The sequence below is a fragment of the Phyllobates terribilis genome, unplaced genomic scaffold (genome assembly GCF_046119375.1).
Source record: "Phyllobates terribilis strain yellow unplaced genomic scaffold, ASM4611937v1 Scaffold_89__1_contigs__length_6337102, whole genome shotgun sequence".
Classification (NCBI taxonomy): domain Eukaryota; kingdom Metazoa; phylum Chordata; class Amphibia; order Anura; family Dendrobatidae; genus Phyllobates; species Phyllobates terribilis.
This window is the reverse complement of record NW_027362849.1, coordinates 3,154,307-3,181,932: the sequence shown is the minus strand read 5'-3', so window position 1 is coordinate 3,181,932 and position 27,626 is coordinate 3,154,307. Positions and strand designations below refer to the sequence as shown.

Below are 27,626 nucleotides of genomic sequence, written 5' to 3'. Positions count from 1 at the left end.
TTTTACCCGAAGATGGAGGGAGGTCCGTAATAAAGTCCATAGACAGATGAGTCCAAGGACGCTCCGGGATCTTCAAAGGTAAGAGGGCCCCAGACGGACGGGTATGTGAGGTCTTAGAGCGCGCACAAACCCCACAGGACGCGACAAAAGTTACCACCTCCTTATGTAAGTTAGGCCACCAAAACCGACGCGAGAGGAGATCCACAGTTGCTCTACTCCCCGAGTGTCCTGCAAAAACTGAGTTATGGTGTGCCTCGATCACCTTTTGTCGCAACTGATCTGGAACAAACAGTCTCCCCGGAGGTCCAACAGGGGCGTCCCCCTGAGCCTCCAATACCTCCTCCTCCAGCTCAGAGCATACTGCCGAAACCACCACCCCCTCCTGAAGGATAGGAACCGGGTCGTCCGTATTCCCGGCCCCAGGGAAACTACGAGATAAGGCATCCGCCTTTACATTTTTTGACCCAGGACGATATGTAACGACAAAATTAAACCTGGTAAAAAACAATGACCACCTAGCTTGTCTGGGATTCAGACGTTTCGCGGACTCCAGATATAGCAGGTTCTTGTGATCGGTGATGACGGTGACCGGATGGACTGCCCCCTCCAAAAAATGGCGCCACTCCTCAAAAGCTAACTTAATGGCCAAGAGTTCCCTATTGCCGACATCGTAATTCCTCTCAGCGGACGACAATTTTTTAGAGAAAAAGGCGCACGGATGCCACTTACCAGGGGACGAACCTTGTGACAATACTGCTCCCACCCCTACCTCGGAAGCGTCTACCTCTACAATGAATGGCTGTGACGCATCAGGTTGAATGAGTATGGGTGCCGATGCAAAACATTTTTTCAAGGAGGAGAATGCTTGACAAGCCTTGTCAGACCACCTAGAAAAATCCGTCCCCTTTTTAGTCATGTCTGTGAGAGGCTTAACCATGGACGAGAAATTACGAATGAACTTCCGGTAATAATTAGCAAACCCCAGGAAACGTTGTAGTGCCTTAAGATTCTCTGGCCGATCCCACTCAAGAACTGCCCGCACTTTCCCAGGGTCCATACGAAAACCGGACGCTGAAACCAGGAAGCCTAAAAACTGGAGTTCCTGTACGGCGAACACACACTTTTCCCATTTGGCATATAGTTTATTATCCCGCAAGATCTGTAACACCTGCCTAACGTGCTCCTGATGAGACACCAGATCCGGTGAGTAAATTAAGATATCATCCAGATATATGACAACAAACTGTCCCACCAGGCGGCGAAAAATGTCATTAACAAAGTGTTGGAACACCGCCGGGGCATTAGTCAGACCGAATGGCATGACAAGGTTCTCATAATGCCCCTCCGGAGTGTTAAACGCCGTCTTCCACTCATCCCCCTCCTTCATCCTAATCAGATTGTACGCCCCCCTGAGATCCAACTTAGAGAACCATTTGGCGCCCACGATCTGATTAAAGAGATCGGGAATAAGTGGGAGCGGATACGTATCTCGGACCGTAATCCGATTAAGTTCACGGAAATCCAGGCAAGGGCGTAGGCCTCCATCTTTCTTCTTAACAAAGAAGAACCCCGCAGCCACCGGTGAAGATGAAGGTCTAATATGCCCCTTAGCCAGACTTTCTGAAATATAATCCTTCATGGCCTGCCTCTCAGGACCAGAAAGGTTATACAACCTAGCTTTAGGTAACTTGGCCTCAGGGAGCAGTTTTACAGAACAGTCATACTCGCGATGAGGAGGTAGTTCCTGACACCCTTTCTCAGAGAATACATCCTCAAAGTCCGCCAGAAATGGAGGTAAGACCCAAGGAGTAACCGCACCGATGACCGTGTTCATGCAGTTTTTATTACAGAATTTACTCCATTGGCTTATCTCTCTGGTTTGCCAATTAATAACCGGGTTATGCTTAGTTAACCAAGGAAGGCCCAACACTATAGGAGTGGGAAGACCCTCCAACACGTAGCAAGACAACAGTTCTTTATGTATCGCCCCCACTTGAAGTTTTACGTCATGCACAGCTTGCAAAAAACTTCCCTGACCGAGAGGCTTGGCATCGATCGAGAATATGGGGATGGGTTTAGCCAACTCACTCAATCGCATACCTTGAACCCGGGCAAACCGAGCATCAACCAGATTAGCCCCGGCCCCACTATCCAGAAGAACAGATATCCTCTCAGTTCTCGTACCCACCACCACCTCCGCCGGTACGAGAAACTGAGACGAACCTAGGGACGAAATACCTACTCCCAGATTGCCGTCCACCACACAACCTGGGATCAACAGTTTTCCGACGACTCTTCACTCTGCAAGGAACGGGATGGACACCCCCCAATAAAATGTCCCTTTCTCCCGCAGAAGAAACACCTTCCTGTCTTATGGCGCACCACCGGTCCCCTCCCCCGAAATGATGTCCCTCCTAATTGCATAGGCTCCTCTGGACTGACCAGGGGAACCACCATATGAGGGGACCTTGTAGGAGGTGGAGTCATCACAGGGGGTAGAGTTATCCCGCACCTCTCCCGAAGCCGTCTGTCAACGCGAATAGCAAGGGCCATAACGGCTTCCAGTGACGCGGGAGAGTCATACTGTGCCAACACATCCTGTAATTTGTCAGATTAACCTTGACAAAACTGGCTCCTAAGAGCCGGGTCATTCCACTGGGTGTCCGTGGCCCACCTACGGAACTCCGAACAGAATTCCTCCGCCGGACGATCTCCCTGCTGGATCCTACGTAACTTAGACTCAGCAAGGGAGATCCGATCTGGGTCATCATATACGAGTCCCAGAGCAGCGAAAAACCTATCCACTGACTGGAGAGCCGGGGAGCCCGGGGGAAGAGAGAACGCCCAAGATTGTGGGTCCCCTTGTAGGAGCGAGATGACAATTCCCACCCTTTGTTCTTCACTCCCCGATGACCGAGGCCGCAGCCGAAAGTACAACTTGCATTCCTCCCGGAAAACATAAAACTTGTCCCGCCCCCCAGTGAACCTGTCAGGGAGAGCTACTTTAGGTTCTGGTCCGGCTTGCTCCTGAGGATACAAAACCTTGGACCTAACGTCCGCCAGCTCCATGGACAAACTCTGCAACTGCCGAGCTAGACCGGCTACTGTATCCATGGTAGCTGGAGAAAAACTAAGGGGTCGGTGAAAATGTCACGCTGTCTCTGTATACTGGAGGTAGGGGGCCTAAGCTGACCCTAAGCTGGGGCCCTGACTAATCCCTCAACCTGGAGGTACTGTTAAAGGTACAGAGGTCCAGGCCGCCAACGTAACCCCTACCTCCTGAGGATCCCTGCACCTAAGTAATCTAGTCCTGAGAAGGACCCCGATCACAACAAAAGGGGACAAGTAATAATATGCCCACACACAGTACTTAGACGAACGAGACAGTACAAGGGAAAAACCCAAACCACCTTGCATACAAAAACTACACAACTACAACAGAGGGAACACCAACGGGAAAGGAGATAAATGATAAAGCGAGGAAGGGAAAAAACACTCCAAATACACTTATCTCTGAAACTCCAAAAACCACGATCCGCTCAGTTAGTCTGCATGAAATGCTTTCATCGACACTTCCCTAACAGACCAGCAGGCATTTGAAGGAGTCTCACTACAGCAGCATTGATTACAGCTGGGCGAGGCTGGACCTCGTCTAGCACAGAGAGAGAGAATTAACTCCCTCACTGCCGAAAAACACAAAGCACCAAAAAGTCAGCTGCGAGAAGTCAGGCTGTGTAATCGTGACGATCTTCGTGGCGACACACCCGTGACAAGCACATGGTTGATTTCATGCTGCAGTGCCTGAGAAACGACCGCCGCATCGCCCACATTCTCAACACGGCTGATTATTGGGTGTCCACCCTCCTAGATCCTCGCTACCGGGACAACTTACAAAGCCTCATAACACCGTTGAACCGGGAGCGTAAAATGCGGGAGTACCAAGACGCACTGGTGCATTCCATCATGTTCTCCATTCCAACCGAGAGCAGTGCTGCTAGTGCTTTACAAAGCAGCTCAGTGCGTCGAGGCAGTGGAGGAAGCTCTGCACAAAGAGGGAGCAGAAGCAGCGCCTCAGCACAAGGCAAGACCAGTAAGGCCGAAATGTGGCAAAGTTTTGTGTCCCCGCCGCCACAAATGTCTACACCATCACAGACGGCTCCAGTCAGCAGGAGGCAACGTTTCCGTCAGATGGTGACAGACTACATGTCTTGCCCTCTTTGTGTACTCCCAGACGGCTCTTCTCCCTTCAAGTTTTGGGTCTGTAAGCTGGATACATGGCCAGAGCTTAGTCAGTATGCATTGGTGGTACTAGCTTGCCCTGCTGCTAGTGTATTATCGGAACGCGTCTTTAGTGCCGCAGGTGGTGTACTAACAGACCGTCGCATGCGACTATCCTCCGATAACGTTGACCGGCTTACTTTTCTCAAAATGAACAAGGCCTGGATCTCTCATGAATTTGCCAGTCCTCTTCCAGAATAAATAATTGGTTGGCAACAGTATCCAGGTCTCCTGTTCTGTTCATGTTTCTACCACCTGAACTGTAATCCCTGAGCTCCAACACCGCCAGTTGGCGCTTGGAAGTGCCATCTGCACAGTCAACACTTGCTGCCGTGTTATTGGGGTTCAGTAACGTCAGCTGTTCCCCTGCTGTGCGGACGGCAATTTCTCCTGCTCTGTCCACATCCACTGTACTACTGATTTAAAACCTCCTCCAAATACACCTCTGGCTCCTCTGTTTTCAGTATTATCCCTGAGCTCCAACACCGCCAGTTGGCGCTCGGAAGTGCCGTCTGAACAGTCAACACTTGCTGCCATGTTATAGGGGTTCAGTAATGTCAGCTGTTCCCCTGCTGTGCGGACGGCAATTTCTCCTGCTCTGTCCACATTCTCACTACTACAGATTTTAAAGTTGCTCCAATTACACCTCTGGCTCCTCTGTTTTCAGTATTATCCCTGAGCTCCAACACCGCCAGTTGGCGCTTGGAAGTGCCGTCTGCACAGTCAACACTTGCTGCGATGTTATAGGGGTTCAGTAACGTCAGCTGTTCCCCTGCTGTGCGGACGGCAATTTCTCCTGCTCTGTCCACATTCTCACTACTACAGATTTTAAAGTTGCTCCAATTACACCTCTGGCTCCTCTGTTTTCAGTATTATCCCTGAGCTCCAACACCGCCAGTTGGCGCTCGGAAGTGCCGTCTGCACAGTCAACACTTGCTGCCGTGTTATTGGGGTTCAGTAACGTCAGCTGTTCCCCTGCTGTGCGGACGGCAATTTCTCCTGCTCTGTCCACATTCTCACTACTACAGATTTTAAAGTTGCTCCAATTACACCTCTGGCTCCTCTGTTTTCAGTATTATCCCTGAGCTCCAACACCGCCAGTTGGCGCTCGGAAGTGCTGTCTGCACAGTCAAAACTTGCTGCCGTGTCATTGGGGTTCAGTAACGTCAGCTGTTCCCCTGCTGTGCGGACGGCAATTTCTCCTGCTCTGTCCACATTCTCACTACTACAGATTTTAAAGTTGCTCCAATTACACCTCTGGCTCCTCTGTTTTCAGTATTATCCCTGAGCTCCAACACCGCCAGTTGGCGCTCGGAAGTGCCGTCTGCACAGTCAACACTTGCTGCCGTGTTATTGAGGTTCAGTAACGTCAGCTGTTCCCCTGCTGTGCGGACGGCAATTTCTCCTGCTCTGTCCACATTCTCACTACTACAGATTTTAAAGTTGCTCCAATTACACCTCTGGCTCCTCTGTTTTTAGTATTTACCCTGGGCTCCAATACCGCTAGTTGCTGCTCAGAAGTGCCGTCTGCACAGTCAACGCTTGCTCCAGTGTTATTGGGGTTCAGTAACGTCAGCTGTTCCCCTGCTGTGTGTCCGGCAAATTCTCCTGCTTTGTCCACATCCACTGTACTACTGATTTAAAACTTGCTCCAATTACACCTCTGGCTCCACTCTGTTTTTAGTATTTACCCTGGGTTCCAGCACCGCCAGCTGGTTCTCGGCAGTGCCTTTGGATTAGGTGCCTCCTTCTCGGTATCCAAGTTCCACCAACGTCTGCTGGTCCTTGGTAGTGCTTTCTGGCACAGGTACCTCCTGCTTAGTAACCGAGTTCCAGTACCGTCAGCTGGTCTTCGGCAGTTCCATTGGCTCTTGTACCTTCTGCTACCCATCCGGGTTCCAGTACCGTCAGCTGGTCCTCGGTAGTTCCATTTGCTCTTGTACCTTCTACTACCCATCCGGGTTCCAGTACCGTCAGCTGGTTCTCGGCAGTGCCTTTGGATTAGGTGCCTCCTTCTCGGTATCCAAGTTCCACCAACGTCTGCTGGTCCTTGGTAGTGCTTTCTGGCACAGGTACCTCCTGCTTAGTAACTGAGTTCCAGTACCGTCAGCTGGTCTTCGGCAGTTCCATTGGCTCTTGTACCTTCTGCTACCCATCCGGGTTCCAGTACCGTCAGCTGGTCCTCGGTAGTTCCATTTGCTCTTGTACCTTCTATTACCCATCCGGGTTCCAGTACCGTCAGCTGGTTCTCGGCAGTGCCTTTGGATTAGGTGCCTCCTTCTCGGTATCCAAGTTCCACCAACGTCTGCTGGTCCTTGGTAGTGCTTTCTGGCACAGGTACCTCCTGCTTAGTAACCGAGTTCCAGTACCGTCAGCTGGTCTTCGGCAGTTCCATTGGCTCTTGTACCTTCTGCTACCCATCCGGGTTCCAGTACCGTCAGCTGGTCCTCGGTAGTTCCATTTGCTCTTGTACCTTCTACTACCCATCCGGGTTCCAGTACCGTCAGCTGGTTCTCGGCAGTGACTTTGGCATGGGTACTCCCTCCTGCCCAGCCTGGTTCCAGCACGCCAGCTGTTTCCGGGTAGTGTCAACGTCACTTTGCCTCCAATGCGTTGTCCTGTCGTATTGCGGTCGGGTTAGCCGACTCTATGGTGCCTGCAGTTTAGGTGACTCCTATGTGGGCTGCGGGATCTGGCAATGAAGGCTGGTTCCATAGTGCCAATAGGACAAGCACCCCCTGTAGGACTGTGGGTTTTGGTAACTGCGGCCGGCTCGCGGCCTTGAACTTTTTTTTACATGGGTACCTTCTGCTACCCATCCGGGTTCCAGTACCGTCAGCTGGTTCTCGGCAGTGCCTTTGGATTAGGTGCCTCCTTCTCGGTATCCAAGTTCCATCAACGTCTGCTGGTCCTTGGTAGTGCTTTCTGGCACAGGTACCTCCTGCTTAGTAACCGAGTTCCAGTACCGTCAGCTGGTCTTCGGCAGTTCCATTGGCTCTTGTACCTTCTGCTACCCATCCGGGTTCCAGTACCGTCAGCTGGTTATCGGCAGTGACTTTGGCATGGGTACTCCCTCCTGCCCAGCCTGGTTCCAGCACGCCAGCTGTTTCCGGGTAGTGTCAACGTCACTTTGCCTCCAATGCGTTGTCCTGTCGTGTTGCGGTCGGGTTAGCCGACTCTATGGTGCCTGCAGTTTAGGTGACTCCTATGTGGGCTGCGGGATCTGGCAATGAAGGCTGGTTCCATAGTGCCAATAGGACAAGCACCCCCTGTAGGACTGTGGGTTGTGGTAACTGCGGCCGGTTCGCGGCCTTGAATTTTTTTTTACATGGGTACCTTCTGCTACCCATCCGGGTTCCAGTACCGTCAGCTGGTTCTCGGCAGTGCCTTTGGATTAGGTGCCTCCTTCTCGGTATCCAAGTTCCACCAATGTCTGCTGGTCCTTGGTAGTGCTTTCTGGCACAGGTACCTCCTGCTTAGTAACCGAGTTCCAGTACCGTCAGCTGGTCTTCGGCAGTTCCATTGGCTCTTGTACCTTCTGCTACCCATCCGGGTTCCAGTACCGTCAGCTGGTCCTCGGTAGTTCCATTTGCTCTTGTACCTTCTACTACCCATCCGGGTTCCAGTACCGTCAACTGGTTCTCGACAGTGCCTTTGGATTAGGTGCCTCCTTCTCGGTATCCAAGTTCCACCAACGTCTGCTGGTCCTTGGTAGTGCTTTCTGGCACAGGTACCTCCTGCTTAGTAACCGAGTTCCAGTACCGTCAGCTGGTCTTCGGCAGTTCCATTGGCTCTTGTACCTTCTGCTACCCATCCGGGTTCCAGTACCGTCAGCTGGTCCTCGGTAGTTCCTCAGCTTTCTTGTACCTTCTGCTACATTTCCAAGTTCAAGCTTTTTGAAATGGTTCTTGGTAATCACTCTAGATCTCCCTGACGAGGACCCTGAAGACGAGGACCCTGAAGACCAACCCTAAGAAGACGAGGACCCCGAAGACGACGACCCTGAAGACGAGGACCCTGAAGACCACCCCGAAGAAGACGAGGACCCTGAAGACCACCCCGAAGAAGACGAGGACCCCGAAGATGAGGACCCAGAAGACCAACCCGAAGAAGACGAGGACCCCGAAGACGAGGACCCCCGAAGACGACGACCCTGAAGACCACCCCGAAGAAGACCAAGAAGATGACCCTGAAGAAGTTGACCAAGAGGACAAAGAAGAGAAGACAAGCACCAAGATATAGAAGAACAAGAGACAGAAAACCAAGAAGCAGAAATACAAGAAGCTGCAGAACAAAAAGCGGAAGAACATTAAGCATAAGACTAAAAATCAGAGCAAAAGATAATATCTAAATTATAAGCAGAAGATGACTAAGCAGTGTATGGGGGTGAGTCCGTTCCTCCTCGTGGTGCCCCTGGAAAAGACCTGCTGCTGCAGGCCAAACTGAACGCGGACAAATCCTGTTGTAAATCTTTTGTGACGGGCAGAACGAAAGGTGTAATGTCCAACCTTTTATAGATAACAACTAGAGGAATGCCTGCCACAAATAAGAATATGATGAAGAAGAAGAAGATGAAGAAGATGAAGAAGTAGAATATGATGAATGTAAAAAAAAAGAATAATACGAAGAAGGTGAAGAAGATGAAGAAGGTGAAGAAGAAGTGGATGAAAAAGATGCTGAGGATGATGAAGGAGAAAGTGTGGGAGAAGTAAAAAAGAAGGTGAAGAGCATGGAAGTAGTGAAACATAAATATCTGACAAAATATAAAAATACTTAACATAGTCAATATTTCCGTAACTCAGAACGTCTTAAAAAAAAAAATTAATTCCTGCTGTTCCATTTGATTGGGCTAAACCTCTATGCCTTTATTGTCTCCGCCACCTCCCCCAATACATTCTACATTATTCTTAGTTGTTTTCCTTCATGTAGAATTAACCTACAAGGAAAGAAAGGGTTTATTTTCATTCCGATATTTCTGTCCCATTGACTTGCATTGGTTTCCGGTATCGGAATCGGCGATATCCGATACTTTTTCGGTATCGGTCCGATCCAATCCGATCTGATATTTCCCGATATCGGAAGGTATCGCTCAACACTAGCCAAGAATAAAGCTGCTCAAAGAAAAAGGAAGGATATAAATAACCTACGCGTTACGCCAAGTGATTATGGCTTCATCAGGGGTATGAACATCAACTCAGACATGAACTTGCTTTCTTGTAATTTCCTTCTGTGTTCTTTTCCCAATAGGCTTAAGCAGGTGGCGCCCAAACTACAAGTGAAGAACATAGGAAAAGTTAGAACCAGATATACATTCATATATACACTGGGAAAATCGTGAAGGATCAGTCAACGATTCAATTAGTTAAAACACTTCTACCCAATAAGGGTATGTGCCCACGATGCAGAAATGAAGCAGAAAATTTCTGCAGCGTTTCTGCATCTCCCTTGCCAGAAAAAATGCATGCAGATTGTGCATTTGACTCGCCCCCTGGGCCGAGGGACACCCGGAACCGGGCTTCTGGGGGTTGTAGTCTCCGTGGCGGTGACCCGGGCCCGTGGCTCAGTGTGGTCAGGCCAATGGCGGTCTTTTGTGGGGGCTTTTATGGGATAATGTCCGACTACGCCACCCGTGGATTGCGGTCAGTGCGAACCGCCGCTGCAAGGCAGACCGCTGGGGCTGATGGTGTATGCAGCTGAGGTAGTGTGACTCCCGACGGGAAGAGTGAAGCCCCAGGGCAGTGTAGTAGACGGTGGGGGTTATGGTGCACGGGCGTCCCAGTACCAGTAGTGCTGCATACGGTGAGAAAGCACAGAGACAAGGCGTTGCAGTTCAAGCTTTTTACTCACAGTTCTCATCCAGTTCACTTGTGCACAGGTAGGACCGCCCGAGCCGTGCTGCTTCCACCAGGCAGGGGGCTCGGTCAACCCCCAGGTAATTCCAGAGTGTGGCACAGGACTCCCTTCTATCCTTTCGTCAGCCGTGCCCCACCAATGACACTACTTTTGTCCAGCTGCCTCTGATCTTCTCCTGGGAGGGCTGGGTACCCACTTCCCTGACCCTATGTGGTGTGCCTTTCTAGTAGGTGTAGTAAGGGGTCGCACCACTAAATGATTGCGACCACCGGTTCTTGGTTAAGGATTAGTCGCCTCCACCAACTTGGGATCCGGTACCCTGTTCTGCCAACCCGTCACCTGTAATCTCCTGGGTCCTTAGGGTTCCTTCTGCCTTCGTGTCTCTGGGCCTCTCTTGGTGTTCTGTTCCTTCTTACTTTCCTTTCTGTTCCTTTCTGTTTCTGTCCTTTCTTCTGGCTCTGGCCTTCACTCTAGGCCTGCCTCGTGGAGCTGGGCCCAGACTGAGCCACAGCTCCCTGTCAGCCCTCCTGGTTGAACTCCTTTTCTCTTCTCCTCCTGACTGAACTGACTCTACTCGACTAAGATGAAGACACCTTATATACCTACCTCTCTGTGTATGAGCCCAGGTGACTTCCAACCAATGGGCTCCTACCTATGCCCAGAAACCGTCCCCCCCTGCTCCTACATCACTGGGTGTGCTTCCCCCTCCCCACTCCAGCCAGGGACATGATTTGTCGTGCCTGCATTACTGTACTAATGGGAGCACCGTTGAGCTGTCCCTCGGAAATGGGGTGTGTGTGATGCATGCAGCTAACCGAGCCCCGATAGCATCACTTGGAAAGTGCTTGACAACTAGGTCACACTATATAAATCCATGCAAACAGCATGGATTTATATAGTGTGACTGTAAAAAATAAAGCTATACTTACCGATCCCCTGCCGCATGTGCTGCCGCGTGTGTTGTCGCGGTCCTTCCGGGTTGCCGGCATATCGCGAGACAGTCTGCGGTCACATGATCGCGACGTCATCTCAGGTCCTGGAAGATAAGCGCTGCCGGCCGGCCCGCGAGAAGGTAAATATAAACTTTATTTATTATTTTATTCTTTTTTTCACAGGTACAATGGTACCCAGGTCTGGATGAGAGTCTTCTCTCCTCCAGAACTGGGTACCATCCGCACATAGAAACGCATATAATCCACATGTACAAACGTATAGACACGGATTATATGCGTCTCAATGCAAGTCAATGGCGGCAATTCCGCTGCGCTTCCGCAAAATTAATGAACATGCTGCGGATTTTTGAGCGCCGCAGAAACGCTGCGGAATAATCCGCAGCATGTGCATTGACATTGCGGAATGCCATTGAGGACCATGTGGTGCAGATTACCAAGCGTTTTTAATGAGTTTCCACTGCGGAAATTCCGCAGTGGAAACGCATGAAAAACGCATCGTGGGCACGCAGCCGAAAGGTCTAGATTTTAGAGTATGTGGGTTGCCTTAAAAGGGTTATATAGCATCTATAAGAACTATGTTTTTTTTACTATGTAGTATCAACAGTGTAAAAAATTGGTTTCGATGACGAATGCTTCAGCAAAGGCACATGCTTGACAGCTGCTCCATTCATTCCCTAGGTAGCTGCTCGGCTTTTTCCGGTAGACTCCCAGCGGTCATGCATCTGACCTGCGGCACATATTTTGTAACAGGGATAAAAGTTCTCCATTGGGGATAAAAATTCCCCGTTCTGCCAATTGGTGCATGTTGCATCTTTGTGGACTTAAAGATATATTTTGTGCATTTTGGTTTCATTAAATATATTGCACCATTTGGCTTTTACAGACTATTTGTTTCCCTGCACATTCAACTTTGATGTGGTCAGTGGTCTTAAACCAGCTGAGATGAGGTCAGAAAAAGACATAAAAAAAGGTACTCTCCTTCTCTTGTTATAACAGTTCTCTCCTATTGAACTGTTATAATAAGCTCACTGATGGATTCTTAGACAGTGCAAGATAGAGACTACAAAAGGCAAACGGTGCAAAATTTTTAATCAAATCCAATTCCAAAAAATTATTTTTAGCTAAAAATGCATGCATTTAAGTATTTAAAAAAATTGTCTTTATTGATGGACAACCCCTATAGAGCAATTAGGGTCTATATCTGTAGCTAGTGCCGAAAACATTAGGAACCATATTTCAAATAAATGGGGTTGTCCGTGCTTTTATACTTTCTTATCACTGGTCAGTAATAGACCATGTTATACAGTCAAGGACCATGTTATACAGTTGACTTAGTCTTATGGCCACGTCACACGATAGATAATTGCTGCCAAGTATATAATGTTAAAAGGGGTTATCTAGGACTATTACATTTTTTTAACTATTGACCTAAGAACTAACAGGTAGGTAGTTGCTAACTACCAGTCTGTTGTGCCCTGCACCGATCTCTGCTGACACAGAGCGGTCACAGCAATTCAGCGGCTTCTGCTAATATCATGTCTACAGAGCAGCGGCTTCTCTTCTGCTCTGGTCTCTTGATGGATCGTGACTGCTGACGTCATGCTGATTGGCAGCCGACTCACAAGTTGCCTAACGTCGGTAGCCACGCCCCATCAACAGAGCAGCCTGGAAGAAGAAGAGCTGCTCTGTTGACTTGGAGCAGCTGAATCGCCGGCGACAGTGGTCGGTGACCTCTCCGAGCCGGCACCGGATACAACAGGCAGATAGTTGCCACTGTTAGTAACAACCTGCCTGTTAGTTTTTAGGCTTATAGTAAAAAGATAAAATAGTCCTGGATAAACCGTTTAAAGATCCAGCAACAAACCTTCCATTCACGATCTTTCATAAGCCTGATTTTTGGTTGGTCAGTCATGTAAGATTTACAAACAGTACCATTGGGGCTTCAGGACTGGAGAACGGAGACTCCTCATGAGATCTATTTTCTTTATTGACAGCGTCATCACCATTTCTGTGCGCAAACTTCTGCTTCAAGGCTTTGGCTATAATGGCTGCAGGGTCTGTGGGATCATTAAGTGAACATCTCTTCTTGTCTTTCCTGGTTTAGGGTTTCCCACCAGGGGATCTAAAGCGAAAAATCGGTGAAAATAAACATCACTGCCATTCTGTAATTGACAGGCTATAACTTAGCTCTTCATACAAACTACTTTTCATTCATTGCTGCTATGTCTAATAAGATTTTTTTTACAGACTTTTTCTAAAAAAATGAATCAATCACCTGCTATCCATTTTCTGAAAAGACTTGTCTAAGATCCTATTAGTGGGGCTAATACAGCATATTTATAATTAGGGACAGACTACTCTGAAATGTTAAACCTAATATAATTATTGAAATCATGTTTGCATAAGTTAATTTTAACTTTGCAAGTTATCACCTATCTGTGAAGCCCAGCTGTGCTTGGTATCACAGACCCAGGAGGGTGTATTGAAGGATTCCTCCACAAGAGGCCCCCATAACCATTCACACATCTCCACCTTCCACCTCAGACCACCAGAGGGAGCTCCTTAGGGAGATATATAAGGGAAGGTGGAGCCAGGCAGCAGTTAGTCTAGACTGGAGACGACAGAAAGCAAACCTGTTGTGAGAGTTCCTGCAGTGCAAAAGCCTGAGAGAGGTCAGTCTGCAGTGGAGCACATTCTAGACTCACGTGTAGCTCAGTGAGGTGAGCTTTAGGTGTGCCGGCGCCATAAGATCGGTGAAACGCGGCACGCTGCCGTTAGTGTGAGTAGCCTATTGAGGGTCCGAGTAGGCCGAAGGCGAAGAGTAGAGAGTTAGTTCATAGGGGGCAGAGGAGCTTAACTAGCTCACCCCGAAGAAGAAGTAGTTACCGGACACCGGGTCCGAAGCTTGCCAGGATCTCCACGACCCAGTAAGATAAACTGGAATCCCTGGAGAACTACAGGTCCCAGGATCGCTAAAGTGCTGATACGTACCAGAGCCAGGAGACACATAGGCCCCGTAGGTTGGGAGCGTGCACTCCAAGAGAAGGCCCTACCACAAGGTCAGCCAGCGCAGGACAGAGACAAAGTTAGGCCTAGCTCCAGGCAGGTCAGAAACTTACTACGCAGAAGCCAGAACCAGGAGGCCCAAAACCTGCTCATTGGGGAGGATCCGGACATACACCCTTCACCCTACAGTGCTCCGGGCAGTGCCTGAAATTCCACCAGTAAAAGGTACTGAAGTGACTATTGTGTCCGTCCCTGTTCTTGATCTGGCCCGGCGGAGTCTCTTTGTCCTGCATCCCCGTTCCTATACTGCCCTGAGGCCCAGCTCTACCTGTGGGGAGCTATACCATCAAGCTGCCTTATCACCAGCCTCAGTGGACTGCGCAGCGCTGGTGATCCTCACCAGAAGCCACAGGTGGCGTCACGAACTCTTTCTTTTACAAGACCAACCCTTTTAAAAGAGAGGCTCAGAGTACGGGCCCGGGAGCCGACCACCGCGACATCCCTAAAGGCCCGGGTACCGAGTCATCCCCATTCCCCTGGGCTAGTCATCTCTTTCCTGGCGTCACAAACAGGATCACGTGCCCACTGCAATGACACCGTGTTTTGCCCGTTGCCACCGGGTACTGTGCGCCTTTATTTTGAACTGTGTACGAAAAGTTGTGGTGAAGATAGCCGCCATTGTTGGGCCGTTGAGCGAGAAGAAGGGCGTAACCGCGGGAAAATAAGGGGCGTACCTGCAAAAGAGCACGAAGTCCCGGACACACCCCACACCTTGATGTCAAATCAGGAAGCGCCAGGTCCTGTACGGAGCGTCGCTGAACGCTCTGACGTAGGATGCAAGCGACGCAAGGTCCTGAAGACAACCGTCACCTGCGGAGCTGCAGCCTACCGGAAGAAAAACCAGAAGGTAGGCCACGGTTAACTAGGGGGGCGCTAAGATGTCCGTCGAACAGCAGAACGCCGACCTATCGGTCAACGTCCCCGATAATGGGCAGGCCGAAGCCGCCGCTCCACCAGCAGCGCCTGTAACACCTGTTATTCCTATGACTTTACCGTACATTCCTGGAGAAAAGTGGCTCCGCCAGTACAACGGCAAACCAGATACCCTGTCTGGATTTAAGCGGAAGATATGTGGTATTTTGGACATGTACTCTATGACCGGCAAACAAAGAGCTGCCGTTGTATTAGGACAGCTGACCGGTGCTGCGGAGCGGGAAGTGGAAACATGGTCGGCCGCAGACCGGGGATAGTGTCCGCAATATTCCAAAAACTACATACTGTCTTTGAGGACCTTACTGAGGCGGACCTCCGGATGAGGTTCTACAGCTGCTCCCAACAACCAGAGGACTATGTTCGTGACTACGCCTGGCATCTTCAAGGGGCCCTGCGGGCTCTGAACCAGGTTAGTCCGACCAGCTTTGAGAATGAGAACAAAATGCTGAAGGAACAGTTTGTCCGGGGACTGAAGTCTCCAGAGGAGAGCAGGACTGTGCGTTGGTGGTCCCTGGATCATCCAGATGCCACCTTTGACAATCTAAAGGACATGGCTATAAAAGGACTACAGCCCCTGGAGACAAATGCCATCCAATGTTACCAGGGTGGGGCAACCCCAGAGCCTGCAACGCCCACCTTTTCTCCAGTGACTGCTGAAGCTAAGGTTCCAACAACGTCCCCTAAAGACCTGGACAGTCTGCGCTCAGAGGTGCGTCAGTTGAGTAAAACCCTGACCACCGTGCTGAGTGCCCTGCAGCTGCGGACGGAGCCTGAGGGAGGAGGGAAGATCCTGCTAGCTGATAGCCCTGAGGATGTCCCCTGGATGCGGAGGAGGAGGAGGCCAACACCACCCTCGCCGAGGACCAGTGACCAACGCCGTCCACCAAGGGAACCGATCTGTTACCGATGCCATAAGACCGGACACATCGCCCTGAATTGTCCCTTAAACGAGAAAACCCTGGGTCCGAAGGCCGCCACCCAGGAGTAGACTCACCAGGTCCATCAGACTGGTACAACAGGTTCGTCGGAGGAAGACCTTTCCTGTCCATTGTATTGGACGGGATCCCGATGCATGCCCTGCTGGACACAGGATCTCAGGTAACCATCATACCTGAAGTCCTCTACAAGAGGTACTGGTCCATGGACGATCTGCGTCCGCCAGCTCCAAATTTGTCTGTATATGCATCAAATGGACTCCCCCTTAACCTACTCGGGGTTAAGAATGTGACTGTAAGGTGGGGAGAGTGGAGCTGAAGGACCAGGGACTTATTGTAGTGGAGACTAACCCTGATGACAGCAACCCATATATGGTACTAGGCACTAATGTTGTTGGTAACTGTTTGGGAGAGGTTGTGTTCTTGCTCCAAGAGATCGCTGACACTGCCAGACCGAGACAGAGGAGGGCGCTGCAGAGAGAGATCCGCGTCTTGATGTATCAACAGCAAGTACAATTAACAGATGGTGAAATCGGTAACGTGAGGGTAACAGACCCTATACCCATTGTTGTTCCCCCAATGAGTGAAATGCTCATCTGGTGTAGAGCTGCCATAGGTCTTAGAGGACAGAGCTACCAGGCGGTAGTAGAACCCCTTTGCTCTGAGCACAGACCCACGCTCTTAACCGCCAGGGGGGTGGTAGATGTACGTAATGGGAGGGTGCCTGTCCGTCTTCTTAACCTAGGGGAAGATGAGGTCAAACTGCCACGTTATGCCACTGTTGCTAAACTACATGCTGTCAACAACAACTGTATCCATGTGGCGGAGTCCTTAACTTCACCAGAAGAAGTGGAAGATAATGACCCTGCAACCCAGGTGGAGGATTGGTGTCAACAGCTCCATGTTGGGACAGACACCACTCCTGCCCATCAAAAACAGGGTGTACACCGGGTGGTTCAAGAATACTCACAGGTGTTCAGTAAACATCCACTTGACTTTGGGAGGGTTAAGGGGGTTCAACATCATATCTCCACAGGCAACCATTCCCCAATTAAAGAACGTTATAGGCCTATACCCCCAGCTCACTACCAGAAGGCAAAATAAATGCTGCATGACATGAGGAAGGCGGGAGTAATTAGGGATAGTTGTAGTCCCTGGGCGGCTCCCCTAGTGCTGGTTAGGAAAAAGGATGGGAGCATGAGAATGTGTGTAGATTACCGTCAAGTAAATCGCATTACACATAAAGATGCATACCCTTTACCACGCATAGAAGAGTCCCTAGCTGCCTTAAAGTCTGCAAATTACTTTTCTACCCTTGACCTCACTAGTGGTTACTGGCAGGTCGCTGTGGCTGAGGAGAATCGGGAGAAGACGGCCTTCACCACCCCGATGGGACTCTGCGAGTTCAACAGCATGCCGTTTTGACTCTAAAATGCCCCCGGAATGTTCCAGAGACTGATGGAGTGCTGCCTGGGACACCGCATCTTCGAGACTGTGTTACTTTACCTGGATGACGTAATTGTGTACTCCAGAACGTACGAGGACCACCTGAAACACCTGGCAGAGGTATTTGAGTCACTGTCCCGGTACGGGATGAAGTTGAAGCCCTCAAAGTGCCACCTGCTCAAGAGAAAGGTACAGTACCTGGGGCACATTGTCAGTCCGGAAGGGGTAGCACCAGACCCGGAGAAAGTTACTGCCATCCAGAAGTGGCCGGAGCCGAAGAACCTCAAGGAGGTGCGTCAGTTCTTGGGACTAGTCGGATACTACCGGAGGTTTGTAAAGGACTACACTAAGAAGGCAGCTCCTCTGCAAGACCTCCTGGTAGGGCAGTCCCCCAAAAGCAAAAACCCTCCATTCCACTGGGGTAAAGAACAGGCTGAATCATTTCAAGAGATGAAGGAGATCCTGACAGGTGATGAGATCCTAGCCTACCCTGACTACAGCCAAACATTCCTGCTGTATACAGATGCCAGCAATGAAGGCCTGGGCACTGTCTTAAGTCAGAAGCAGAATGGCCAGGAGAAAGTCATCGCGTATGCAAGCAGGAAGCTCCGCCCGACCGAGAGGAACCCAGAGAACTATAGCAGCTTCAAGTTGGAGTTCCTGGCCTTGGTCTGGGCCATCACAGAAAAGTTCAAGCACTACCTAGCCTCCAGCAAGTTTACTGCCTACACTGACAATACCCCCTTAACTCATCTTCAAACAGCCAAGCTGGGAGCCATGGAATAGCGATGGATGGCTCGGCTGTCAAACTACCAATTCACCATAAAGTACCGGGCGGGCCGCAAGAACGCCAACGCCGATGCCCTGTCCAGGATGCCTCACCAGTCAGACACAGAAGAAGAAGTGGATGACCTGGAAGAGGTTGAACTACCTGCCTTCCACCGGAATGGGATGGCCCACGAGCTACGAGCCTCCAGGAAGCAACGCGGTAAGACGTTAAACCCCTTGCCTCACCACAGCTGGAAAGAGACCCAGGACAGCGACCCGGTTGTCAGCCGTATCAAGGAGCTGATAACCCAAGAAGGTTCCTCCCTGGAGAAGGATGCGGCTCTCCAAGCAAAGCAGCTGTGGAATGAGAGAAGCCGGCTGTTTATCTACCGTGAGAAGTTGTGCCGGAGGTACGTCAATCCCAAAACCCTCGAGATGGTGTGGCAGATAGTGGTCCCCAAGACGGACATCCAGATGGTGTTGGAGGCCTACCACGATCAGGTGGGGCACTTTGTCTAGAAAAAGCTAGAGACCCTGTTGAAGTGTCGATTCTACTGGGTGGGGATGCGCAGCTTCATTGAGAGGTGGTGCAGAGACTGTGGACCCTGTAGCCTCAGAAGAAAAGACTACAGCAGCCAGAAGGCACCCCTGCAACCCATCAAGACGACTCGCCCTCTGGAGATCGTGGCCCTGGACCATGTCAAGTTGTCACCCAGTCAGTCAGGATACTCCTATGCCCTGACCATGGTGGATCACTACTCCAGGGTCCTGGTGGTCTCCCCTATCAAAGACCTGACAGCAGAGACAGCAGCTAAGACGTTCCAGGCGTACTTCTGCAGGTCCCATGGATAGCCTGGACAGGTACTGACTGACCAAGGCACGGCCTTTGAGGCTGAATTGTTCAAAGAGTTCTGCCATCTGTACGGGTATAAAAAGATCAGGACTACACCGTACCACCCCCAAACTAACGGTCTCTGTGAAAAGATGAATAACATCATCATCGATCTACTGAAGACCATACCACTAGAAGAGAGAAGCCAGTGGCCAGACCTACTACCTGACCTAGTGGATCTGTATAATCACATACCAGTAAGTTCCACCAATTGCACTCCGGCATATCTCATGCGTGCAAGACCAGGGAAGTTGCCCATGGACCTGAAGCTTGGTGTGGTAGAACCTGAAGCTGATGTGACCACTGAGGACTGGGACACGACCAGACAGGAGCAGTACAGGAGAGTCCAAGCCTGTGTCGAAGACAGTCTCACTCGGGTGAGGGATAAACAAGAGGCACAATACAACAGAAGTGCACCAGCAGAACCCTTCACACCAGGAGAAGTGGTATTGAAAAGGAAGCGGAGGAAACACAAGCTTGATGACCAGTGGGAGAGAGAACCCTACACTGTGTTGAATTCAAGGTTTGACAACAGGAAGACGTGTTTGATCAGCAAAGATGGAGGAAGAACAACTGCGACAATATCTAGGGACCACCTGAAGTTGTGTCCACATCTACTAAAGACTCAGGAAGAAGTGTCTTTCACAACCCAGGAAGAACCTAAAGAAACAGTGATACACACTGACCTTGGAGACTTCCCAGCGGATTGGCCTCAAATAGGAGGTGCAGTAATCATTCCAGTACTCCAATTCTATGAACAGCCAGAAAACCCTCCACAGCAAGTTGAACCTGTAAGTGCTGCAGAAGAGCCAGCTCAAGAAGTATCCCCGGATGAAGGATCCCCGGCAGGAGCGGAGCAAGAGGGCCCAGCCAATGGTAGACTTGCCAGTCCAAGAGAGAGGTTAAGGCAATTTTACAACATGGTTACATGTAAAACTGGTAGGGTAACTGAGGATACAGATACTGACACTCCACTAACCACAGCACTATGCAGATCAGTACGCAGCACAAGAGGTAAACCTCCTGCTAGGTACACTGAGTAAAGTAGCAAAATTTCAGAGAATGTAGATAGTTACCCCTGGGGTATTGAGTATTAAATTGTAATGTATTGCATAACTGTTTGTTTTCATGCATGCTTATCAATTTGTGCTTTTTCCTATTAATTCTTTATTTGCATAATGAACTGCATGGCTGAGGACTGTGTGCAGCCCAAAAACTCTTATTGTATATAATTGCGCTCCCTGGAGTGCCCCTTTCAGGTGACCTCAGAAGGAAAACCTATCTGGAGTGGCTCTTTTGGAGGTGCAACTCGGATCTTCATGCCCTGCAGCCACCCCAGGGCCTGCGTAGAGGGTTTAGGACAGGTCCCTCAAAACTACCAAAGTACTCTACCTTGTGAGATGGACATCCTGTATGGGAACCTCACCATAGGAGACTTGGATTCTGAGGACACTCTGTATTTGTATTGTTTCTGCAACGTTTAAGATCCGTGCCTCCCATAAAGGGAAGAGTGTTCTAGTATTGCTTATGTTTCCTATTGTTACTGTTGTTATAAAATGTACTTCAGCCCGGGAGTGCTGAGTTTAACTAGGGGGGGGAATGTGAAGCCCAGCTGTGCTTGGTATCACAGACCCAGGAGGGTGTACTGAAGGATTCCTCCACAAGAGGCCCCCATAACCATTCACACATCTCCAACTTCCACCTCAGACCACCAGAGGGAGCTCCTTAGGGAGATATATAAGGGAAGGTGGAGCCAGGCAGCAGTTAGTCTAGACTGGAGACGACAGAAAGCAAACCTGTTGTGAGAGTTCCTGCAGTGCAAAAGCCTGAAAGAGGTCAGTCTGCAGTGGAGCACGTTCTAGACTCACGTGTAGCTCAGTGAGGTGAGCTGTAGGTGTGTCGGCGCCATAAGATCGGTGAAACACGGCACGCTGCCGTTAGTGTGAGTAGCCTATTGAGGGTCCGAGTAGGCCGAAGGCGAAGAGTAGAGAGTTAGTTCATAGGGGGCAAAGGAGCTTAACTAGCTCACCCCGAAGAAGAAGTAGTTACTGGACCCCGGGTCCGAAGCTTGCCGGGATCTCCACGACCCAGTAAGATAAACTGGAATCCCTGGAGAACTACAGGTCCCAGGATCGCTAAAGTGCTGATACGTACCAGAGCCAGGAGACACATAGGCCCCGTAGGTCGTGAGCGTGCTCTCCAAGAGAAGGCCCTACCACAAGGTCAGCCAGCGCAGGACAGAGGCAAAGTTAGGCCTAGCTCCAGGCAGGTCAGAAACTTACTACGCAGAAGCCAGAACCAGGAGGCCCAAAACCTGCTCATTGGGGAGGATCCGGACATACAACCTTCACCCTACAGTGCTCCTGGGAGTGCCTGAAATTCCACCAGTAAAAGGTACTGAAGTGACTATTGTGTCCATCCCTGTTCTTGATCTGGCCCGGCGGAGTCTCTTTGTCCTGCATCCCCGTTCCTATACTGCCCTGAGGCCCAGCTCTACCTGTGGGGAGCTATACCATCATGCTGCCTTATCACCTGCCTCAGTGGACTGCGCAGCACTGGTGATCCTCACCAGAAGCCACAGGTGGCGTCACAAACTCTTTCTTTTACAACACCAACCCTTTTAAAAGAGAGGCCCAGAGTACGGGCCCGGGAGCCGACCACCGTGACATCCCTAAAGGCCAGGCTAAAGGCCCGGGTACCGAGTCATCCTCATTCCCCTGGGCTAGTCATATCCACAGGATAAGCCTGCTGATCGCAGGAGGTCCGCATGGAAGACCCCCACCATGAATGGGGCTTGGAAGAGGCACATTATATTTGAGCCTTCTCAAGCATTCACGCCACTGCTACATTCATTATATGTGGGACTTCCAGAGAAGGGTACAGCATTGTTAACCCCATTCATGACCTTGCAATTTTCTGTTTTTGCCCTTTCATTTTTTTCTACTCTTATTCCCAGAGCCAAGTTTTTTTATTTTTTGTCAATATACAGTACAGACCAAAAGATTGACACACCTTCTCATTTAAAGATTTTTCTGTTTTTTCATGACTATGAAAATTGCACATTCACACTGAAGGCATCAAAACTATGAATTAACACATGTGAAATTATATACCTAACAAAAAAGTGTGAACCAACTGAAAATATGTCTTATATTCTAGGTTCTTCAAAGTAGCCACCTTTTGCTTTGATGACTGCTCTGCAAACTCTTGGCATTCTCTTGATGAGCTTCAAGAGGTAGTCACCGTCAATGGTTTTCACTTCACAGGTGTGCCCTGTCAGGTTTAATCAGTGGGATTTCTTGCCTTATAAATGGGGTTGGGACCATCAGTTGTGTTGTGAAGAAGTCTGGTGGATACATAGCTGATAGTCCTACTGAATAGACTGTTAGAATTTTTATTATGGCAAGAAAAAAGCAGCTAAGTAAAGAAAAACGAGTGGCCATCATTACTTTAAGAAATGAAGGTCAGTCAGTCCGAAAAATTGGGCAAACTTTGAAAGTGTCCCCAAGTGCAGTTGCAAAAACCATCAATCGCTACAAAGAAACTGGCTCGCATGAGGACTTCCCCAGGAAAGGAAGACCAAGAGTCACCTATGCTTCTGAGGATAAGTTTATCCGAGTCACCAGCCTCAGAAATCACAGGTTAACAGCAGCTCAGATTAGAGACCCGGTCAATGCCACACAGAGTTCTAGCAGCAGACACTTCTCTTCAACAACTGTTAAGAGGAGACTTTGGGCAGCAGGCCTTCATGGTAAAATAGCTGCTAGGAAATCACTGCTAAGGACAGGCAACAAGCAGAAGAGACTTGTTTGGGCTAAAGAACACAAGGAATGGACATTAGACCAGTGGAAATCTGAGCTTTGGTCTGATGAGTCCAAATTTGAGATCTTTGGTTCCAACCACCGTGTTTTTGTGCGACGCAGAAAAGGTGAAAGAATGGACTCTACATGCCTGGTTCCCACCGTGAAGCATGGATGAGGAGGTGTGATGGTGTGGGGGTGCTTTGCTGGTGACACTGTTGGGGATTTATTCAAAATTGAAGGCATACTGAACAAGCATGGCTATCACAGCATCTTACAGCGGCATGCTATTCCATCTGGTTTGTGTTTAGTTGGACCATCATTTATTTTTCAACATGACGATGAACCCAAACACACCTCCAGGCTGTGTAAGGGCTATTTGACCAAGAAGGAGAGTGATGGGGTGCTACACCAGATGACCTGGCCTCCACAGTCACCAGACTTGAACCCAATCAAGATGGTTTGGGGTGAGCTGGACCGCAGAGTGAAGGCAAAAGGGCCAACAAGTGCTAATCATCTCTGGGAATTCCTTCAAGATTGTTGGAAGACCATTTCCGGTGACTACCTCTTGAAGCTCATCAAGAGAATGCCAAGAGTGTGCAAAGCAGTTATCAAAGCAAAAGGTGGCTACTTTGAAAAACCTAGAATATAAGACATATTTTCAGTTGTTTCACACTTTTTTGTTAAGTATATAATTCCACATGTGTTAATTCATAGTTTTGATGTCTTCAGTGTGAATGTACAATTTTCATAGTCATGAAAATACAGAAAAATCTTTAAATGAGAAGGTGTGTCCAAACTTTTGGTCTGTACGGTACCTTTTTTTTTTGCGGGACAAGTTGTTCTTTTGATTGACACCATTTATTTTACCATATCGTGTACTGGAAAACGGGAAAAAAATTCCAAGTGCGGTGAAATTGCAAAAAAGTGCATTTCCACAATTGTAATTTTTTTATTTTATTTACTATGTTCACTAAATGCTAAAGCTGACCAGCCATTATGATTCCCAGGTCAGTACGAGTTCATAGATACCAAACATGTATTGGTTCTTTTATATGTGAGTGGTGAAAAAAAAAATCAGAAGTTTGTAAAAAAAAAAATTAAAAAAAATCGCTTATGTCGCCATTTTCCGAGACCCGTAGCATCTCCATTTTTCGGGATCTAGGGCCAGGTTAGGGCTTATTTTTTGCGCCCTCAGCGGACGTTTTTATTTATATAATTTTGAGGTAGATACAATGTTTTGATCGCCTGTTATGTTTGCGGAGGCAAAAAAAGAAAAACATAATTCTGGAGTTTAGATTTTTTTTGTCGTTACGCCGTTTACCGATCTGATTAATTTACTTTATATTTTGATAGATCGGAGATTTCTGAATACAGCGATACCAAATATGCATATATTTTTTTAATGGTTTTATTTTCAATAGGGCAAAAGGGCATGATTTAAACCTTTATGTTTTTTAAAACTTTTTTTACTTTTTACTGGCAGCAATAGTCCTCTTAGGAGACTTGAAGCTGCAATCATCTGATTACCTGTGCTACACATAGCAGGGCTTCAGCACTGCTATGTATAGCAGAAATCACAATCTCCTATGAATGCCGGCCACAGGGGATCTACAATGACAGCCAGGGGTCTTCTGCAGACCCCCGGCTGTCATGACAACACATTGGCACCCCGCAATCACATGACAGGGACGCCTATGGGTGTGTCTTGTGACGAGCTTCTGGCAGGTGTGTATTAAATGCCACTGCTAGTGATTGACAGCGGTATTTAACTGGTTAACAGCTGCGGGTGGATCTCGGATCCGCCTGCGGCTGTTAAAGGCACATGACAGCTCATGAGATCAGCAGTCATGTGCAGGGAAAGATGCAGGCTCAGTGACAGATTTTTTTTTTTTTTACAGTTTTCTCCTTCATTCTATTTCACGCATGTCTGTAATAAAAAATATATATTTAAAGAAAATCTATAAAATGACCTTTCGACCGCCCGAAGCTTGATGGAATTCATGCCTTTTAACACATCCATCATACTGGGGAGCTGATCCACACTGCCTTTCTCTGAAGCCTCACTTTCCGTCGGGCTGCATTTGTGAGAAGCTTTACGTTCTCTTATAATATCAAGTGCAGATTTTAGTTGGGAAGATGGGACTGGGGGTGGTGGAGGAGGAGGAGGAGGAGGAGGAGGAGGGGGCAGCGGAGCTACTGGGGTTGTAAATTGCAAAAACTGTGCGGAAAGTGGTGGAGAAGCTGAAGATGGGGGTGAGAGGGCATTACCTGGGCAGCTAAATGAGCACATTGATTCTGTATCTGAGAAACAAAAACGAGATCAAATCATACCAAATACATAGCAAAAGCTTGACCTATTTAACCCATTAAGTGATTTATAAGGATTACAAAAACAATGGCTTACGAGACTGTGCGGCTTGTGACGGTTGTAGGGCAACAATGGCAGCAATCTGTACTCTCTGCTGCAGCAGCTCATCTTCCAAAGCTGAAAGGCATGATCGTCTGCAGGAAGGAGACTCTTTTCACACACTCTCTTGGCCAACATCATAGTCAGAAATCCTGAGTCTGAATTATTCGGGTCCATTGACTTGTTGGATGGAAGATCGTGTCTGATGTTACTAAAGGGAATCTGTCACCAGGTTTATGCTACCTCATCTGAGAGCAGCATGATGTGGGGGCCGAGACCCCGAATCCAGTGATGTTACTGGGCTCCTTGCTGTAGTTTTGATAAATCATTGTGACGCGCCCCCTGGGCCATGTTGTGCTGCGTTGCGCATGCGGGGGATACCCGGAGCCGGATCTGACAGGGGTAGTAGTCCTCGTGGCGGTGACCCGGTCCGTGCCCAGAGTGGTCAAACTAAGAGGCAGTGCGCGGCATTAAGATGTTATAGAGTTCGACTACGCCACCCGTTGATTGCAGCTATGAAGCCGCCGCTGCAGGGCAGACCGCTGAGGCCGGTGGTGTGGTTGTGCAGCGTGGATGGTATAACCCCCAACGGGAGAGGTATAGCCTCAGGGCAGCTGGTGAAGCAGGGAATGATGATAGTGGTAGTGGTGTGACAAGGAAGCTCAGAGACGTGCATTGCAGTTTTCACAGCTTTACTCACAGTTGGTATTCAGATCACTTCGGCCAAGAGTGACCACCCGAGCCGTGCTGCGTCCACCAGGTGCGGGACTCGGCCAACTCCCAGGCAGTTCCAGAGCGTGGTCCTGAGCTCCCCTCTCTTCCTTCCTACTGGCCGTCCCCACCAGGGATCCACCTTTGTCCAGCTCCCTCGGGCCTTCTGGTGGTGAAACCTTTCCCGGCTTCCCTGACCCTATACGTGGTATGCCTTCCTGGTGGATATGGCGAGGGGTCGCGCCAAAACTTGTCCACGACCTCTGGTTCCTGGCTGAGGATAATTGGCCTCCACCAGTTTGGGATCCGGTACCCTGTTCTGCCAACCCTTCACCCGTTAACTCGTGGGATCTCAGGGTTCCCTCTTCTCTTGCATCTCTGGGCCTCTCCTGGTGTTTCTGTTCCTCCTTCTTCTCCTTTCTCTCTCTCTCTGCTTCAGGCCTCCTCTCCAGGCCTGGCTCTGGAGCTGGGCCCAGACTGAGCCACAGCTCCCTGTCAGCCCTCTCTGGCTGAGCTCCTCTCTGCACAGAGCAGACCAAAAAGACCTTGTCCTAAGATGGTGCCCACCTTATATACTCCCTCTGACACCTGAGCCCAGGTGACAAGCACCCAATGGGCTCCTACCTATGCCCAGAGTCCCTCCCCTATCTGCTCCTACACCACTAGGATGTTCCTCCCCCCTCCCCACTCCAGCCGGGGACAGAAGCTGTCGTACCTGCACATCTATCTGGTGGGAGTACCGTTGGTCTGTCCCCCGGAAATGGGGTGAGTGTGGTGCATGCAGCTAACTGAGCCCAGTTCCACACTCCATCCTTACCCGGGAGTGGAATACCACACCTCTGGATCGAGGTGCAATACCCCTGTAGCAGCCGAGTCCTCGGGGTGCTACAATTGTGTTATCTGCTGCAGCTCTGCTAGTCCTCTCAATGATCAGCTCCTGCTATGCAGTCCTTAATATTCATGAGCTCAGGCTAACCATGTCCCTCTCCACTGTCAGCGTTGTCTATGCACAGTGTAGACAGAAAGCTGTAAATCAGTGGTGCAGGCAGGGCTGTGGAGTCGGTAAGCCAAACCTCCGACTCCTCAATTTCCATGACACCGACTCCAACTCTGACTCCAACACCCTCATACATGGCTCATGTTTAAGAGATAAATTTACTGTAGCACAGATTCATCTCAGCTAAAAGTCTAGACCCTTAGATCAAGAATAGGACAGACATTTATAGGACATTTCATAACTTTCCCAAATCCTTATGAAATAATATTCTCCACAAACTGCATTGAACTACTACACCCAATTTGTTATATATTTTAGGAGTCGGAGTCGGTCCATTTTATCACGACTCCGACTCCACAGCTCTGGGTGCAGGTGGGGTTAGACTGAGCTCATACAATATGGGAGAAGACAATCAGAGCTCACCAGAAGTAAGAAGTATCTTGGTATATTTATTTGTCTTATTAGTCACACCAAACGAAGCAGCACAATAACAGGAAATGGTCGGCACCTGCATGCACCCACGCTCTCCTGTAACAGGTCAGCTGCTATTTTTTAGCCAACAAAAATACCAAGACCCTTATGGT

General features: G+C 49.3%; 1 pseudogene; it reads right to left on the bottom strand.

The window, feature by feature from the left end:
- Positions 1 to 9,472: 9,472 nt before the first annotated feature.
- On the bottom strand, positions 9,473 to 25,663 carry LOC141197826 (mitochondrial fission regulator 2-like; annotated as a pseudogene).
- Positions 25,664 to 27,626: the final 1,963 nt, after the last annotated feature.